The sequence below is a fragment of the Acanthaster planci genome, unplaced genomic scaffold (assembly GCF_054643075.1).
Source record: "Acanthaster planci isolate LZ-2023a unplaced genomic scaffold, COTS_SCS Contig19, whole genome shotgun sequence".
Classification (NCBI taxonomy): domain Eukaryota; kingdom Metazoa; phylum Echinodermata; class Asteroidea; order Valvatida; family Acanthasteridae; genus Acanthaster; species Acanthaster planci.
In genome coordinates, this window is record NW_028257643.1 from 47,420 (window position 1) to 66,423 (window position 19,004).

Sequence of the window (19,004 nt, forward strand, 5' to 3'; positions counted from 1 at the left end):
TGAAGTTGTGGCGAAGAAATAATCATGAACTTTGTCTTATGTGGGTTGAACCTCAGGAAATTGTCCAGCATTCACTTCTGGATGTCGTGCAAGCATGTGATGAGAGAATCGAGCATCTTTGTATCATCATCCTCAAGGTTGGGACTGAATGAAGTATACAGCTGGGTATCGTCTGCGTAAAAATGTGACTGGATATTGTGTTGCCGAGCGAGTTCCCCAAGAGGCGTTGTATAGAGAGTAAAAAGGATCAGACCAAGAACAGATCTCTGGGAGACCCCATATTTAACCTTAATCGCACACATTATGTCACTATGAACTTTGAGAAGGGCCGTTTCGACACTGTGACAACTTCTGTACGCAGACTGCTGATTTTCACGCAGCTGATATTTTGATAAGTGTGCATTTAGTCTTCCTGCAACAACTTTCTCAATGACCTTTGACACAAACGGCAAATTAGATATTGGACGATAGTTTTTCATATCATTACAGTCCAAGGATTGGTTTTTGACGGTTGGGGTGACCAAGGCCGTTTTGAAGTTGTCTGGGAACTGACCAGAGTCCAATGTCATGTTGATCATCCTGGTTATGGGTTCCACCAGAACAGGCAGATTCTTGACCAACGTGGTGGGTAAGGGGTCCAATCTGCAGGACTTGGCAGGAGCTATCTTGATTATCTTTTCAACTTCCTCAGTAGACACTGGTGTGAAGGTTGTGAACGTGGAAATTGAAGGCCAGACTGGATTTACCTCAGTTAAGGGTGCTGCTGGTTGTGGATTATTAATCAGTAAGTCTTTTCTGATCTGCTCAATTTTCTCGGTGAAGTATGCGGAGAAACTAGATGCAAGTTCCTTTTTGGACGTATGCCCAGAAGTTTGGGACCGTTGCTTTTCATGTTACATGTAAGTTGATTTATGATACGATAGAGTGCTTTTTGATCGCCCTCACAACTTTGTATTTTGTCATGTAGAAGGCTGATTTTGCTTCTTCAAGAGTTCGTTTACACAAGTCTCGTTGCAATTTGAAACGGTCATAATCAATTTGCAGACGAGATTTTCGCCATTTTCGTTCCAGCTGACGTCTCTTGCATTTTTCAGTGGTAATTTGCTCCTTGTACCAGGGAACAGCAGGCCGGTCAACAATTTGACGAGTCTTCAAAGGTGCATGGATGTCTATTAACTGACTGAGTACGCGATTGTACTGATCAGTAAGGGTCTCTATCGAGGTGGCAGGATCGGTGAATAAGGGGGATGCAGTGACGTCACTCGTGAACTTGTGCAAGTCCACCGATTTTACTTTACGGTACGAGACTTGTCTTTTTATATGCTTCGGTTTTGGGAGATCTAAGTAGCAATGAATGGCACAGTGATCAGATATAAATTCGGAGATGGTTACTGACTGTATAACGGTGTCTGATCGGCGTGTTATAATGAGATCAATAGTGTGGCCAGACTTATGTGTCTCGGAGTTCACCATTTGCTGCATATCGTACTGGAGAAGAAGATCTCCGAAACCAGTGGTTTCGTTTGTGTTTTTGTCCCAGTGGATGTTGAAGTCACCCAAGATAATGAGACACCCTGAGTAGAACACCTGTCGATCGAGAAGCTCAGTGAATTCTTCAGTGAACACACTGAAAGGGACTCTGTTTTTCTGTGAAGGTGGCGGGCGATAGAGAACAATGATGCGTATCCATTGATTGTTGTGGATTAAGTCGACTTCAATGTGTTCAAAAGAGGTAGGTGATGGTGTACGGTCGTCGAGTGGTTGCTTGGAAACGGACGCGGTCAGTGCAGATTTGTACAATAATGCCACGCCACCTCCCTTCCTGCCCTTTCTGGGGGCGTGAACAAGTTTGAAACCAACGGGGGTTACCTCAGCAGGTGCTTTGTTATCTCCAAACTTGAACCAAGTCTCTGTGATTGCCGTAATGTCAATATTATTGCCTATGATGTGGTCTTTGATTGACTCAGTCTTATTACATGCTGATTGGCAGTTAATCAGACCCAGTTTCATAGATGCAATGTCAATAGGACTGTGGTTGGAATCATTAGCTGTATGACAATTTCTTTCCCGAGCATATTTGCCACCTCTACAACCCCGGTGTACATGATGCCACTTCCCGATGCCGACACGTTTAACATGATTGAAAGTATCTCTTGGCAGTAGCAGTTGATGTGGAGACATGTCGGCCCCTTATATCCTTTAGCCTGTTGCTGCTGTAATGCAGAATCCGTTGTTGCTGTTGTTCTGTTGATGGCATGGTTAGGCACAATAGAGGTGCACACAGAACAGTCACGGACAGTAGATGTACTACGTGCTACTTGAGAAAGAAGCCCCCAGAAGTAGAAGTACATGTATACGGGCATTTAGAGCTTCCAAAAAATTTTGTAGGACCTCCATCCCTATGGGGGCAGCCAGTGGGGCCAGGAGTCGGAATCGGAGTATCTGTGAATGAAAGAGCGCATCTGCTACATGTATGTTATTGTGGGTTCCTGGTATACATGTATGTCAGGCTTTTAACTGAACATTGACTTGTAAACATCGCAAAACAAAGAATCTAACTAATCTCATTACTCGAGGGAACTTAGAGGACTGCTTGTTGATGATGGAGACTACAGCAGTGTTATCAGAACGAATTAGCACTCTTTTGCCCAATAGACTCCCACCCCACAGCGCGAGGGCCACTATTACCGGGAAAAATTTCAACCAGGCGATGGAAGGCTTGGAATCGCGTATGGATTGGGGCCATGTACCATGGAACCACCTACCCTGGAAGAAACCCCCAAACCCTTTTCCCCCACTGGCATCGGTAAAGAGTTGAAGACCTAAAGCAGCCAATACTGATCGGGGATTATGATGGTCCCATTGAAATTCTGGAGGAAGACATGCCATGTAAGCAGGTCTTCCTTGGCTCCCAAGGTGAGTTTTATTCTGTGCCATGGTCGTTTTGCCCCGGATGTGGTGTCAATGAGCAACTCCTCCACAGCCAATGGATGTCTGTACAGAAGCTATCACAATTGCCTACCTCTATCATTCGACTCACCAAGAAAAACTGTCACACACATTTTTTTGAAAAAAATAAATATGATGTAAAAAATACTTGGCAAGAAATTAACAAAATTTTTTTGGAAGGATGTTAAAGCAAACATCCCAAACTGTTGCACTGATGGCCTATGTGGTTCGATGACATTCATGTTTCTGTAGTAAAATGTGGTGTTCCATTTATATCCCGTCCTCTCAATCACATCTTCAATCTTTCTCTTCAAACTGGTTCTGTTCCCCTCAATCTGAAGGTTGCTAGAATCATACCTATATTTAAAAGTGGTGATTCTTGTGATATTCATAACTATCGACCTATTTCGTTCTTCCCTGTTTTTCAAAAATTCTGGAGTGACTTGTCTACAACCAATTGTCTGCTTTTCTCTCTAAGTTCAGTATCCTCTTTGAACATCAGTTTGGTTTTTGTCCAAAACACTCTACTGACATGGCTCTCATCCAGTTGACAGATCGCATTTCTAACTCTTTATCCAATAAACTCTTCACAGCAGGAATTTTCATTGATTTCTCAAAAGCATTCGACACAATAAATTAAAGCTTTCTTCTCTCTAAACTAAAATTCTATGGTGTGAGAGGACAGGCTCTTGGATGGTTTTGTGACTATCTTTCCAATAGGTCTTAGTTTAGTTTTGTTGCTGGTGCATCTGCGTCACGGAGAGTAATTACATGTGGAGTTCCCCAGGGTTCAGTTGTTGGGCCTCTTGTTTTCCTAATTTATATAAACGACCTGCACTCTTCTTCTACACTGTTATCATTTCTTGTATTTGCAGATGATACTGCAATAATCGATTCAAACACCAGCCAGCATTCTCTCGTCCAGACTCTTAATATCAAACTTGCATACATGTATGTCTCATCATGGTTCCAAGCTACTAGACTTTCTCTAAACTCTGATAAAGCCAAATGTACGTTCTTTACTAAGTCTGGATCAAGGACTGTTAATCTTCACATTTACATCAACAATTCATTAATTTCCCAGGTACATTCTGTAAAATCCTTAGGAGTTACACTCAACTATCAGTTGAACTGGAATGACCACCTTTCTTCGATTGGGAAGATCACTTCACAGAAGACAGGTGTCTTATCCAAGCTCTGTCCTTCCTCCTTTCACTCTATTCACCGTTTATAATACTGTAATCCTTATTTTCTTACTACAACTACATGTATCGTAACATTGTCTGGGCACGCTCAAGCTACAATCAACTCCACCCACTAGTAACCATTCAGAAAAGAGCTATTCGGATTTGCACTCAGATCACTTCCACCAGCACACACAGCCCCTCTTTTGATATCAACAAACTTCAAACCAGAATTGTTCAAATGTTCAAGTACACAAACAATCTTCTCCCAAATGCCTTTTCTTATTTCTTTACCCAGTCCACAGTGTCCGTCACTATCCCACAGTGGGCACGAGACGTCGTTATGACGTCTTAACCTCCACTTGTGACGTCACCGTATTGTTTTGCTGCTACATTATTGTGTACAAATCACATCACCTCTCCATTGTTTGGAAAGATAACGTCTCCATCTCTCCATTCCTACAAAATAATGGAGTTTTGGAATGGAATTCATTGTTAAAACATTACAAAATTAGTTTTTATACCAATAATAATGTAATTTATTAAGATATTTATTTAATGGAAACGTACATGTACCATTTGATCCAAGGTGCATTGTACCAAACTTTAAACAAGCTTGACAAGTCTCATGTTTTTTATGTTTCAAAGTTTCAGCTGATTTGTAAACAGTATTTTTGATTATGCCAGTCAGATTTAGTAAAATCCTATTTTTCTTAAACTCATAAATTTTATGCTGTACAGTTTATCAATAAATGCAGTTTATACATTTTGTACAAAAATACAAGACATAAACAGCAGATCTTAAATGTTTAAATTCAGGGTCAGTGTAATATTCCTTGGTCGGGTTATCGCTTTCGAGAACGCCAGCTGACATTAGTTCCTCCTCTTCCTCCAAGGTTATAACCTCAGCTTGGTTACGTCGACTCCCCAAACCCTCCTTGGCACGATCCTTCATAAAGTCCATCCAGTGTATTCTTGATCTGTAAGAAGTCAGGATCTTGCAGAAATTTGTAGGCTTTATTCATGGTGTCAAAATAAAGCTGAAGACAAATCATGAGTTCGTGAAATGTTGGTCCTGGAAATTTCTCTCTTTTTTGTTTGTTCATCTCGCACAGAAATCTTGCGATAGAATAATTAAGCTCATCCTTGGTCATATCCTCGAGACGAACATTGAAAGGACTTATGCTCAGTGTTGGGCAGTTGATGGCTCGCTGGTTGCGCTGACCTTGCCATTGACGATAAGGTCCTAACGCCCACTTAATCTTGTTTATAGCCTTATCAGAAAGTCTGAAAAAAAATTAGAAAGTAAATTTTTGGTCCAAATATTAGATACAATGTATGTTCAGTGCAATTGTGATCTTTACGTAAACTCTGTACTCTCTAGTTGGGCAGTTCCACGGAAACATCAACCTCTGGGCCAAAATTTCAAACTGGTCCAAATGTGACAAATTATATATCATTTTGAAGCTTATGGTGTATACTTTCATGAAACATACTTCATTTCTAACAACATTCAAGAATTTGGCTTTTACACATGTATATGATACTGAAAAATTGGTTTTAAATACCAAGAAATTGGGGGAAATATTTCCCCTCTGAAAGATTTTCTGTTTTTTAGCCTGATAATAATTTTTTGATCCAGTTTTGTTACGGTTTGAAGAGTGCCCCAATAAGTGAACAATGACAGAAATGAATTTTCATTTTCCTTTTGAAATTCTATGTAATGTCTTATTTTATAACACTTACTTTTCTTATATACCGGTACATCCGACACCAAAATGACACAGTTTTTTATCCCCTCAGTGCACCCTTTAGCAAAAGACTGCCAATTTACAATACAAAGCACAATGAGTTCCTTCTTTCTCGACATCAGCTTAACTCCCCCAATTATTTGTTCAAATACTCAAAAATTGTGGAATCAGATGTGTATGTCCGACACCTTGTATGTCCGACAGGACCGTGCATTGCTGGCAATGCAATGCTTTTACACTGTACAGAAACCACTACCACCTCATTTGCATACATGGAAATGAGGCCCCAGCCTTTTGTAAAAGTACCAAATAGAATTCACTTTTGTTTTTTACTAATTTGCATAAATTTGACTATTTGAACATACACATCCTAATAAGGTTATAATTAGGGCCCAAAGCCATTCCACATCATGTGTGGACAAATATGTGCTTTGCACGTATGCAGAAGTAAGTCATGTCAGTGTGAGCTTTGCTGAAGACAAGTAAAGTTCTAGGTGTTGTATACATGTACATGTAATCCACATCAAGAAAGAAGAATTGTCAAAGACTAAACAAAGGTGTGTTTTTATACCTTTGTTCAAGGTACATGTAAAATCAATTGGTTTCACATGGTGTTGCTTGAGGAGTTAAAGGGGGTGTTCCACTTGTATGTGCTTTCCATGGCATATACATGTACAGTATCTATCATGAAACATACAATGTAAGATTAGTTTTAAAAGCATCATGCCATTAGTCTTAAATTTCAGTGAAAAGGTTAATCTCTCAGCCTAATTGCCAGCCCATTCCTTTGATGTTGCAATCATCTAAAATCATCTAAAAGGGTATATACATGTACATCTACTCATTTAGCTTCTTTTTGGATTTTACATGTGCACTATAACCTGTGAAGTGTGCACTGGAAATCTTTAAAATTGCAGCTTAGTACACACGCAGCCTTTGTCATACAATTATGATTAATTTCATGTTCTAAGACCAAAAGATCTTACAGGTACATGTATGCAATTATAGTACCGATGCAAAACACAAATCAACGAACGTTTGTGGCAAAAGCAAAATAAGTGGTCTAGGAAAGATGTTACTATTTTACCCAACCAAAAATGGTCATAAACCGAATAGTCTTAGAAAAGAGCCAACTTCCCTCAATAAGGTGTCAAAATACATGGCACAACCTGTTAGTTCAAGTAAAGTCTTAGAAAAACGAGTTGGAAGTAACATTCATTTTGCACACCGAGTGACTCTGCCCTGTGCACAATGTCTCCAAAACAATCAGTTATACATAATCTACTCTACATAAAACCAAACGTCTTGACAAAATTTATAATCGGCAGGTTTTTAATGTGTTTTTACAATTCTGAACAAGAATAGGCCTACATGTACGTGTAAGGTGGTTATTTTCTTAAATTGTTCGGTTTGTAACCATTTTGGCGAGGTACAATTTTAAAATCTGTCTGCGATTTAATTTACAGCTGTTTCCCATTATAAAAACTGAAGGTTAAGATTCAGTTGGAAATATGATATTAAAGAAATGGTCCACTTTGATTTTTTCTCATTTATAATACTTTTTTCCAATAAACAAGAAACTGATCACATAAAACAAAGTTTATAAAGAAACACCTTCATTTTTAATTTTTCTGGGGAATGCCTACCTTCTCATTCTTACTCATTCGTGCTATCTCTTCGTCTCCTTTCGGCATCTCAAAATGGTTAGTTTGGATGTTTTTTTCCTCTAATGCGAAGGATGCTGGAAGGAGCTCATTGTCAGACATATCAGATACAATGGGCTGGTAGACACAGTGTTCTAATTGTGCTGTAGTAGGATTTTGTAAGTCTAAGGCGTCAGCTACCACATCATCAGTGTGATACTCAACACTGTCTTGTGACTGAAATACATTCTGTGTTAGGAATAGTCCGCCATCACTGTCACTTTCATTCCATGCCATGTTGATACAGAATGAACCCAGCTTAATTGTACAATTGCTTAAATATTGGGATGCCTGCATTTAAGAGTTATGTGACAACAAATCTTTCGGGTTTATTTTCTTGCAAACAAAGTTGCGACATTCGTACAAAATAACGGGGAGGCAAAACAATGCGGGGAGGTCATGGATGGAGGTTAAGTCGCATAATACCCTCGGTAAAGCGACATTGGTGGATAAGAATGGCCTGAGGGCAAACCGGCGGGCCCATTCTCACCCAGGAATATCGCGTACCTTGGGCATTATCCTTTACTTAAAGACGTCAAATATTGACGTTTTATTAATGTCTTTTTTGAGTCGTATATGCAAAGCCAAAAGACGTCAGCATCCTGACTATTAAACAACGTCATTGATCTGACCAGAAAAAGATGTCAGCGTTTTGACGAGTAAAAGACGTCAAATATCAAGGAAAAAAGACGTCTGCATTGGACAAGTCTTTTTTTTTACTTAGTTACGATAAAAAGACATTCACATGCCTTAACACGCTGCCCGCTGCCTGTAAAGTAACTTTTGACTAAAGCGACTGGTTACAACAAATCATGATTGTTTTTTTATTTATCTAACTCTCATTCTTTACATTATAATAACCTTTTAGCACACTTGCTGAAAACGATGGTCTATCCAAATATTATGTACCAGTAATATTTCTGGTAAATTCAATGGCTTTGGATGGCCATTGCAATTGCACCCAGCACGATCAACGTGATGATGAAACGAGGTACACTTAACTACATAATGTGTTGCGTGTCCACACCTCCTGGATAAAAGTAGATCAAAGGTTTAAATTCTACGTTTACGGACCAGGCAAGAGTGGGAAACATTAATGACACAAGAAGTATAAGCCACATATATGGCAAAACAAAACATTTCCAACCAGGCAAGACTTAGTAAAATACGTTTTACATATAATGGCATTTATGAGAGGTAGAAAAACAGACATCAGTTGATGAAAAGTTGCATGCTTGTACTGATAAGAAAATTTAAATTGAGTTGGCTTAGAATTTAAAAATAGAATGGAAGCGTGGTACACGTTTTTGAAAAACATTTGTCTTATGCAGTGGTTAGTCAAAGTTTTTAGAAAACAGACCTTCCTGGAACAGCGCCAACAATGATCTCGTCATTTACAATTTAAATTACTGTGCGCGTTTCAATGCCGCAAAATATTTTACCCATGCCCCCGGAAAAAAATCAGACTTGGTACTTTGTTATTACCGTACTTTAAACAACTTTCATTGCTTCAACCTGAGGAAATAAACCTGAGGAAATGATGTACATATTCCACTTGAACAACAAAAGGTTTAAAGCTTTCAAATAAGACCCTAAACAAAGAAGTAGGCTATTTGCTCATTACGTAAAAATCACCGAAAGATATGAAACAGCCGGGAAACAAGCCATATGATACACTAGACTGGTGGCACAGTTTTCCTGTGGGTGTGCCCGCCAAATTACTCAGGGCTCTTGGTCTGTCTCTGGTAGGAATACTTAAGGTACTTCACAATTCAGTGTCTTACTGCAGACACTGTTGTGTTGTGTGATGTAACGACACTTTCTGCAAATGTTACAAAAAAGTGACAACTTATTTTCAGAAAAAACTGTAAGGACTTTGGTGGCAGCAAATAAACCAATCCTTTACCGTCAATTACACCACGTCTGAGCTTAAGTGCACATGTTCAATGTGATTGAGAATGAAAAAGAACTCTTCTGCCACCAAGTGTCTCTAAAATCTTTCGTTGAGTGGCCAATATTGTACAGTGCATCATGTACATGTACTTCCCAATGAATGTATGCTAGTAGTAACAACTAATCGTTACTGCTCAAAACAACTTTAGTACTGCTAAAAAATAATAACAACGCCAATTGATTAATCTGTTCGTAGCTTTTCTAGCTGTGCTTAAACAATACATGTATATTAAATTTTGATTTAAAGTAATATTTGCTCTACTTTCGACTTTATAGGTCGTACCAAATTGACAGCAAATATGTATCAATTCGCATAAGCTAAGTCCTGCTGTTGAGCAATGGACCTCACACAGATTTATCCTTTGGTTGCAAACCCCTGACACAACCTGCACAACTTATTTTACCTTTTACAGAAAAAACAAAAATAGGCATACATGCACAGGCAGTTACATTGACTGACCCGTTCAACACATTCCGAACCATATCTCTCATGTCACTTCCACCAATTCGTCTACAATAGGCAATCTAAAAGAGACAAAGTTGAGAAACAAACCAGAGTAACTAGGGCTACCACCATGCCGCTTAATTTTAAACTCAAAGGCTTATTTGAAGATACAGAAGCACCATATGATATACTACAATCTCCCTTTTGGGTGATTACGAATATATATGCTAAAACACAGTTAATGCGTAAAAGTGGAGGGCAGGAAGCACATGCAGATAAACTGTGTTAATGACAAGCCAAGTAGATCAATACTATGTCGCATGTCATTTACATGTATATTTTGTTGCTCTCCTTTGCGTATAAACGTTGTCATGTTGGAATTCTAGGATATATGATATATAAAAGTGCATAATACAGAACGATGAAACTTCATAGGGGCCACACTTAATATGGATAAACGAATCGGAGCCAAGGATGAAAGAGTGCACAGGAAACCATATGAAAATGTATCAGATTTCTGAACGAAGAATCTGATCAATATAAGAACTCTTATTCAGATTCATACCAAAGCAGAGCAGTAAGTGACATCCAGTAGTTTGTTCTCAAGAGCCAGAAACTCCTCTTTTGTCTTTGTGTTCTCCTCCACTGGGGGCTTGGGGTGCTCTGAAGATGGCCTGGTTGTCCTCATCACTACTACTGTTTGCAGCTAGAACAAGGACTTCAGTCCGACATCTGCGCCAGGTCTTGTAATATGCCATTGCCCAAGTAACCTAAGTTGAATTCATAGCAAACTCATTTTATCACTCCTATGAAATGATTTGACGTCGTAAAGCTCATGTTTAATGGTTAAGGCAGTTGTATTGTGATTCTTAAGCTTTTTGGATGACTTCCAGGTGTACATGGGTCAAGGGTATGCATGTACATGTACAATGGTTGCGTACCCTAGGACGCAAATCCTGACCATTGCAGTGGGCAATGTTGGCAGCCACCATTTTGAACTTCACAAACTGGCATTATGAAAAAACAGTGCGCTTCAGAAATTATCGTTATCCCCGGCTCCTTACACTGAAACTCCTTCCTTTTTTGAAAGACCATGAGTGGGGCATTGGAAAGACCATGAGTGGGGCTTTGGAAAGACCATGTGTGGGGCTACATCAGTTCATGGGTCCATGCCATGGGAAATCAAATAACAACGTAGCAGCCTCCTCTCATTTCGAAAACGTGAAAACAAACATTTTGTTTTCCTGCGTAAAGCCGGCATGTCTGGAAGCAACTTCAGTTTTCCAGTTCAGTCTCACCAATACGATGGTATAACTTTTAATCTTAAAAGGGTAAATTAGATTTCTTGACGCTGATTGTGTTTGCCATATTTGTTGACGCTGAAGTATGGGCACCGTGGCTAGCCCAGGTGCTCCTTACTGCACTACGACTGCGAGTCTAAATACGGTTAGGAAGGAAGACTGTAGTCCAACCATGGGGTAGGAAACAGCCGTGGCCAACCCGGTTGAGGATAACATTTAAGCCTGACGTCTGCTAAACAAACAACGTCCATACGTAGCAGAACTACATTTTATAAGCACTTACCTTTTAAGGAAAGGCCTAACCTGTCTTACTCTTCTTTTAAAGGACAAGCTGCTTGCAGCGATACTCAAATTCACTTCAATTTTATTCAAAGTATGGTCGAAAGCATGAAATAGTCTGGTTCCCTGACCTGAAGATCTTTACTATATTGGAAATGCGTGCAGACACCAAAGACAATTGTCGTATTATCTGGCCGGGCTGCCGGATAGGTTTCTGCACGGCAAGCGCAAGGTTCTCACTGATACGACTGGGATTAGCGGACGACGTCTCTGTTGTTTACTCTACAACTGACGGAATCTTTATTGAAGCTCTCCTCAATAAAATAGGGTTAACATGTAGCGTTTTTCCCCCCTTGTAAAAATAAGAACACTTGCATCTACAGTAGACTCCATGTACATTTTTCCCAGCAGTAGATTAGGAGCCTTTAACTTTTGACCCTGTAGGGTCAAGCCTCCTAATTGATTTAAGAGCACTCCTACACAAGGACCCACTTTTATCGCTTTGGCCTTCTTACCACATTCCTCTGGCAGACTTCTGGTCTAGGATTTATTACTTTATAATTAGATTGTAGTTAGATTCACCCTTGTTCTTCCAGCCTGTGTTCCCAACCCTATTTTCACCACTCTCCACTCTCCAAGCAACATCTCTATGCGCAGTACTCCAACTCTCTCTTGTACAAGCTGTAAAATAGTTTAGAATAAAAGTTCCTTTCTCAAAAGTTAGTACCTGTTGTCAACATTGTTCCTTTTTATACAACACTACTAAAAACAGACTGATTGGATGGTCTATGGGTTGACAGACCGACGTACCCCTGTAATATTAGGAAAATAACACAATTACTTACATGTACAGTAGATAATACAGCACTTATTACACACAACCTGCATGGTGCAAATACTGTGCACACACACAATGGTAGTAAAAAGTCATAGGTCATACACAGTGGTTGGAGTGTATAGCCTTGAGTTCTTGTTATAACCAAAACACAGCTGTTAAACTGGACTACTGAAGGCATGCGACCAATTACACAACACTTTCTTTGGGTACTTTTCACACAACACATCATAAAATGACTTAGCGCACAAGTAGAACCTCTTAATCTGTGTTGGTGAGCACATACTAACTTTCCAATTTGGCATACAAAATCATGTAAAAAGAGTTGCAAAAGTCAGAGTGTGAAACTGCTTGGAATATAAATATACAATATAATTCCGGAGCTAACCTGGATATGCTAACTTGACTTCTCTCCTACTACTGACTACATCTGCCTCAACACAATTCAACACAGATGCCACTTGAGCTATATAATAGAAAAGAAATTTATCCTTACAAGGTGTGCAATCATCCTTAATTACAAACTAGGACATTGTTGAATGAGTGTGCCAAACAAGGGGGTAATCAGAACAAATGGAGAGAAGAGTAAACAATAAAATAACTTCATGTGAACGCCATGATTGTGATTGATCATAAAAACAAGCTAACAATACAAGTCCATCAACATCAGAAGTAGCACAGTCTATTATACTAAGTAATCAAAATAAATTTAAAATGAAGTTACACACAGGTAGATTACTAAGGACAGCAACTCACCCCATATGGCTACTGTGTAGACTCGAGTGTCGGGCTGTTGACCAGTGGTCTGCTGGGTGGTGGTGCAGACTGAATTCTGACCCCAACATAGGCCCTTAAATGCCTGTTATAGTCTCTTGATGGACATTTCCATCAAGACTATGATTGGTCACTTGCAAGTTTGACCAAACCTTCCTCAAAGTTTGATTTGCATATAAGCTTCCCCATTGGTCAAACCTTTGAAGGTTCATTGTGTAACTCTGCTAATCAGCAGGATCAGCAGATTTTCTCCCAGGTTCCAACAACCTGCAACCTCCAGTTTCATGAATCTCCCAAACAATGAAAACTGACATTCTGTTTCTAAAAATACTTGGTCAGGACTGTGGGAAAGTTCCCCTAAAACAATGGACTGGATTAGTAAGTGAGGTAAACATCATGACCTCCACCATTGCATACTACAGATAGTTCCGTTTGGGTTGTATAAGGTTGGAGAGTATCCCGGGAACGAGGGGAGCAGAATAAGAAATGTAAGATATTAAACCCACAAAAATTATACATTTTTCCATTTCCTGACACAATAGACCTGACCATACTTCTGAAAGCCCGTTTTGGACATGGCCTCAGTCTTTGCCATCGCTGGAGCTGCATGCTCGGAGTCTCCTCGAAAGGCTAGAACCAGCTAAGACTAAGTCAGAGCCACTATAGTATCGCCGTGCGCACGTTTACGTTTTTTTAATTCATTCGTTGCGAGCATGCACTGCAGGCAATGAATGAAAATAGCCTTGTCCATTCTAAAATGTACAAGAAGGGGTCCTTTATTGTCCTGTCATTTTACAGAGGAGGGGGTTCATGGTCAGTTCCACTGAAAATAATCATAATGTACATGCATGTGTACTAAAGCACACTCACGATTCCTGTTGTGTTAAAATTTCACTGTAACACGGACATTCGCACTGTCTCACACACCCGTCTTTAAAAATAGATGAGGCAAACAACAGTCACCCATTGGCGGGATTTGGCAGTATGCCAGTTTTCTGGTGGGAATTGACCTTTCGCGGTAAAATCAAGTGAGAACGTGCAAAATCCGAGACAAATACCTGACTAGTTAACTGTGAACGCATCCACACTTTCACACCCTGGATTCCAAAATTCAGGTTAATCCCAGTTAAATCTCGATAAATTGGTGTTATAGTAAGTGGCAAACCTGTCTATGGTATGCATCATTAAAACATTTTTGCCAAGATTTGTCTGCTGCCCTCATTGGTGGATTTCGATAAATTTGTGTGAAGAGCCCAGGCGGAGACTGAAACCAGCACACAGAAACCGCCAAGTTTTGCTGATTTTACATACGGTAAAAGAGGGGTTAATCCAACTTAATGTTATAAGCCAGTTGAAAGCTATCACATAATGTCAATTTAACTCTACATTAATTCAGTTTGAAGCCAGAGGAAGAACCTATGCAGAGAATCGCAGTTGCTGTGGTGCTGGAAAAAATGCTGCTGAAACAACAAAATGATAGTTGATGGGGGACTTTAACATTGATCTTCTTTATAATGAAACTCAAGCTGCAACTAATGGTGACAAAACTTCTTACATACTCATTTTTTTTTCTGCCCTACAATGATGAATCAACTAGAATAACTCAAAAATCAGCAACATTGATTGATGATTTCTTCACTTGAACTATCCTCCACTTTCATCATTCTATTGGACTTCAGTGATCACCTTCCAATAATTTTCTTTGGCTTTGACTTTGCTTAAACTCAGCAGAAACCTACATGTACATGCACACATTGAAAAGAAATACCATACTTCCGCCCGACATGTAAAGATGAATTAGTTAGGATGACTGGGATTCGGTTGCTGTTGGTGATGGAGTAAATTTGCAGTATTCACAATTATCTTCCAAATAAGTAAACTCATCTCATTGATTAATGCATGCCTTTTGCAAAGTGTAGACATAATAATAAACTACCTGAAAATCCCTGGATTACTAAAGGCCTACTAAAATCTATACGAAAGAGAAATAGACTTTATAAACTATTTCTTTGAAACCCAGATCAATTAACTTAAATAAACAGATATAAAAACAAATTATCTATTGTGATTAGAGCTTTCAAGAAAATACATTATCTTATCTTTTGAGCAACTTACCAACTTCTTTACCCAACCGCAATCTAAGATACGTCTGTCACCATAATTGTAACCAATTTTGAATCTCGATGTACTTTGAAACTTACATGTACACCAGGAATTGCATATAAAGCAAATTCGAACCAATGAATGTCGTAAAATCCAAGAGGAATGACGATGCTACTGTGCTCTCCAGGTTGCAAAAGGCCTCCCGATGTTGTCCCAGTGTGAAGCCATTGAATGATTAAACGATTAAATCCCCCCAACTAAAAGAGCATCTCTGGGTTCAGATTGAGCATTTCTAATTATTCTCGTTCTTTCATCTGAATTGTCGTCTACAAATCCTTCTTGAATAACTTCAATGCAATGCGACTGGCTTCTACATAAATATTGATATTTTTCTAGAGTTAAAAGCATTAGATACATAAATGCCCTATCTTTTATTTTAGGAATTGATAATTCTTCTTCCAATGTTCTTTTTTGTTGATTCTCAAATTTGGTTTTTTGTTTGTTGAGCTCATTAAATTTTTGTATCGTGTTATTATTAAATTCTTCTAAATTTCCTGTCTTGAAGTTCGAATAAAACCATTTATTAAGTTATAAAACAAAACCGAACTGTCTGCCTCGAATTCTGACAATGGCACTGTAAGTTCAATTAATTCTGAAAAACTCATATCAATATCTTATTTGTCAGGTCCCGTGTTTGTTTGAGGTAGTTGTGGTAATATCGGATTTGGTTCTGGTGGTGGTACATCGTGCTCTTCACGTCCTTCACGCTCTTTCAGCCTTGCGGGCCTCCTTTCTCTCGGTCTACCATCAATGTGAGTTTGCCAGTTGATTTCGGTAGAGGTTGTAATGTTAAAATATCCAGGGTGAAAACTTACTTTTTAAACGCTAACAGCTTTGTTGCCTTTTAAATTATCCATGGAGTCTTGTAATTGAAACGTTTGGTCATTTTTAGTAAAGTTAAAAATGTGAGAAATTTCTTCCATATTTTGTTACTCTGTTTTCAAATCTAACAACTTGCATGTTTTTTCTTTTAGTTCTTAAAATTATGGGAGTTAATTTTAGTGACTTGTTTATTCTCCTTTACACAGACAATTCATTTTAGGCCAAGTTTCCTGACATAACTTCATTTTATAAATTACCAAGGATAACAACAGATGAAGCCGTAAATCGTTGGCGTACAGATTCTTATCGTTTTTTTAAAAAATCAGATAAACTTTGCAGTCTATTGTGCAACGACTACGTGTAGTGCAGGTTTTGACTTAATTGTCGATCCCAACCCTTATATCAGCTTTGTTTAATTTTCATGTGTACTTTACGGTAAGAAAGATCTTGTTTGACTGTGCTATACCTACATGTATACCAGGTGACAATATTGTTGCGTTCCCTAAATATCAAGTCGATGGTAGCATGGACTTCATTAGTGTCTACGGGATGTGATATTTGGGGTCAACAATTTATCAACTCGCACTCGCAGCAGATTATCACTGCACTGCACTTATGTCAATGCAGAAATTGACACATGGATGTACCCTTGGCGGTAAACGGCAAATGCAAGAGAAAGTCCCCTGCACAGACCGCCGCGTCGACCAGCAGCAGTGCCGCACCATTCCGGTGCACAGATGAAGACAGTTCACCGCTGAAGTACGGCTTCACTGGTAATGGTGGTGCTGTCGATCCCCGTCTGCATCGCAGCTCAACCTGCAGTGAAGCCTTGGAGCTGTTTTTTGACGATGTTCTCTACAACAAGATAGTGCAAGAGACCAACCGGTATGCCGTGCAGAGGCCCACTACGACATCGGCGCACATGCGATCATGGACTGATCTGAACGCTAGAGAACTGAAGGCCTTTCTGGGCCTTTGCATAATGACGGGCATTGCGAAGCACCCTACCCTTCATAGCTTCTGGTCCACCGACCCACTACTGAAGATGAGCCTATTCCCATCCGTCATACCCCGAGATCGCTTTCTTGCCATCCTGCAGTCCCGACAACACAGCCATGCCGGAGGACTGTGATGACCGTCTCTTTAAAGTGCGCCCAGTCGTCGACCATCTTGCTCAGAGGTTTGCCACTGTCTACGTTCCTTGACGGGACATTTCTGTCAACGACTCCCTTCTGAAGTTCTACGGGCGTCTCCGCTTCGCTACCTACAACCCCAGAAAGAGGGCCCGCTTCGGCATCAAGATGTACAGGTTGTGCCAGAGCACTGGGAATGCTACCGGGTTCTGCTACAACTTCAAAATCTACGCCGGCCAAAGTAAGGGAGACCTCCCAGCAACTACACAAGTGGTGATGGACCTGGTGAACGACCTAAGTGGCATGGGTTACAACCTTGCCCTCGACCGGGCCTTCAGCAGTCCCGATTTGTTTCGACGACTTCACAACCAAAAGTTCAACGTCGTTGGCACCGTCATGGCCAACAGAAAAGGGATGCTGAAAGACCTGCAGTCCGTCAAGCTGAAGCGGGGTGAAACAGCATTCCAGTCGGCCGACCTGGGCGTCAGCAGTTCTCTTCTGGCCATGGTGTGGCGAGACAAGCGCAACAGCCGTATAATCTCCACCATGCATACAGCAGACATCCATGGCTCCGGCAAGCAAGACAGGATGGGGGAGGAAATGTAGAAACCGACCCTCGTCATCGAATACAACACCCTGATGGGGGGTGTTGACAAGAGCGACCAACTAGCGGCAAATCATCGAGCTACTCATAGGTCCCTCAAGTGGTACAAGAAGCTCTTCTTCTACCTGCTCGACTTGACGCTGGTGAACAGCTATGCCGTGTACCTGGCCGTTGGTCACCGCCTCTCCTTCCTTGACTACCGCTTGAGTCTTGTCCGTGAGCTGCTGTTGGACGAGCCCTTGCTCGAGTACCACCCCAGCACAATACTCCACCAGTCACCAACTCCCACTTTGTTGGCCGACACTTCCCCGTGGACTTTGAGAGGACCAGCTATGGCAACTTCCGCTACCGGCGGTGTGTCCTCTGTGCTTCCCGTGGTCAGTGAAAGAAGACACACTTCGAGTGCGACACGTGCCACCAGCCCCTCTGCGTCGCCCCCTGCTTTATTTCAACTATTTCAATGAGAAATGAAAAGAAAACACAAGAAGAAAAAAAGAGAAAAAGAAGTTCTCTCCAAATATTTATCTGTGTGTATTTCTATATGTACTTGATTTTACTAGTTTCTAAGGTTTTACTCAAAATTGTTGGGAGGATAAAGTTTTGGGAAAGGAAATATCCATTTTGAACTAAAACTTACACTGTAGGAGGGAAAATGAACAAGTTGGGAGATAAAATATGAGAGTGGTTTGGGGAAGATGTAAGTTTTGTAGATGGGAAAATATATAAAACAGAAAAAAAAAACCAATAGCTTCAAAAAATAGCAAAAGTTATATGCAGCAGCGGCGCAAAAAAAACAACACTTTTAGACCCCATTTTTTAAAACATGATTCATTTGTCTGTCATGGCCGGCACTCATTGAACAGTTTACAAAGCCCGGTGCATGTGGGCACAGCTTCCCATTTACTCACCGCAAATTATACACCGAGGTCGCGACCGTTAATCGCTCTGCAAAGCAACACGGCAGTATGGCAATGCACTGGGCCAAGGCCCAGAACAAAAGAGCCCTTATTTAACACTTCACAATGGGGGCTCTATACAGAGCAGGCGGCGTGGCTGCAAAACCGATGGGTCAATTGAAGTTGCTCGTGAGGGCTAGACTCGCCACGAG

The 19,004-nt window shown here is 40.3% G+C and overlaps 1 long non-coding RNA gene across 9 annotated transcripts in view; it reads left to right on the forward strand.

The window, feature by feature from the left end:
- Positions 1-19,004, forward strand: part of LOC147795475 (uncharacterized) — a 76,906-nt gene that overhangs the window by 29,391 nt on the left and 28,511 nt on the right. For 8 of the 9 annotated variants that reach the window (XR_015423855.1, XR_015423854.1, XR_015423853.1 and 5 more), the window contains exon 2: positions 15,963-16,089. The exons of the other annotated variant lie outside the window; for it this stretch is intronic. This is a non-coding gene — a long non-coding RNA (uncharacterized LOC147795475). The remainder of the gene's footprint in view (positions 1-15,962; positions 16,090-19,004) is intronic. 9 annotated transcript variants of the gene reach the window in all.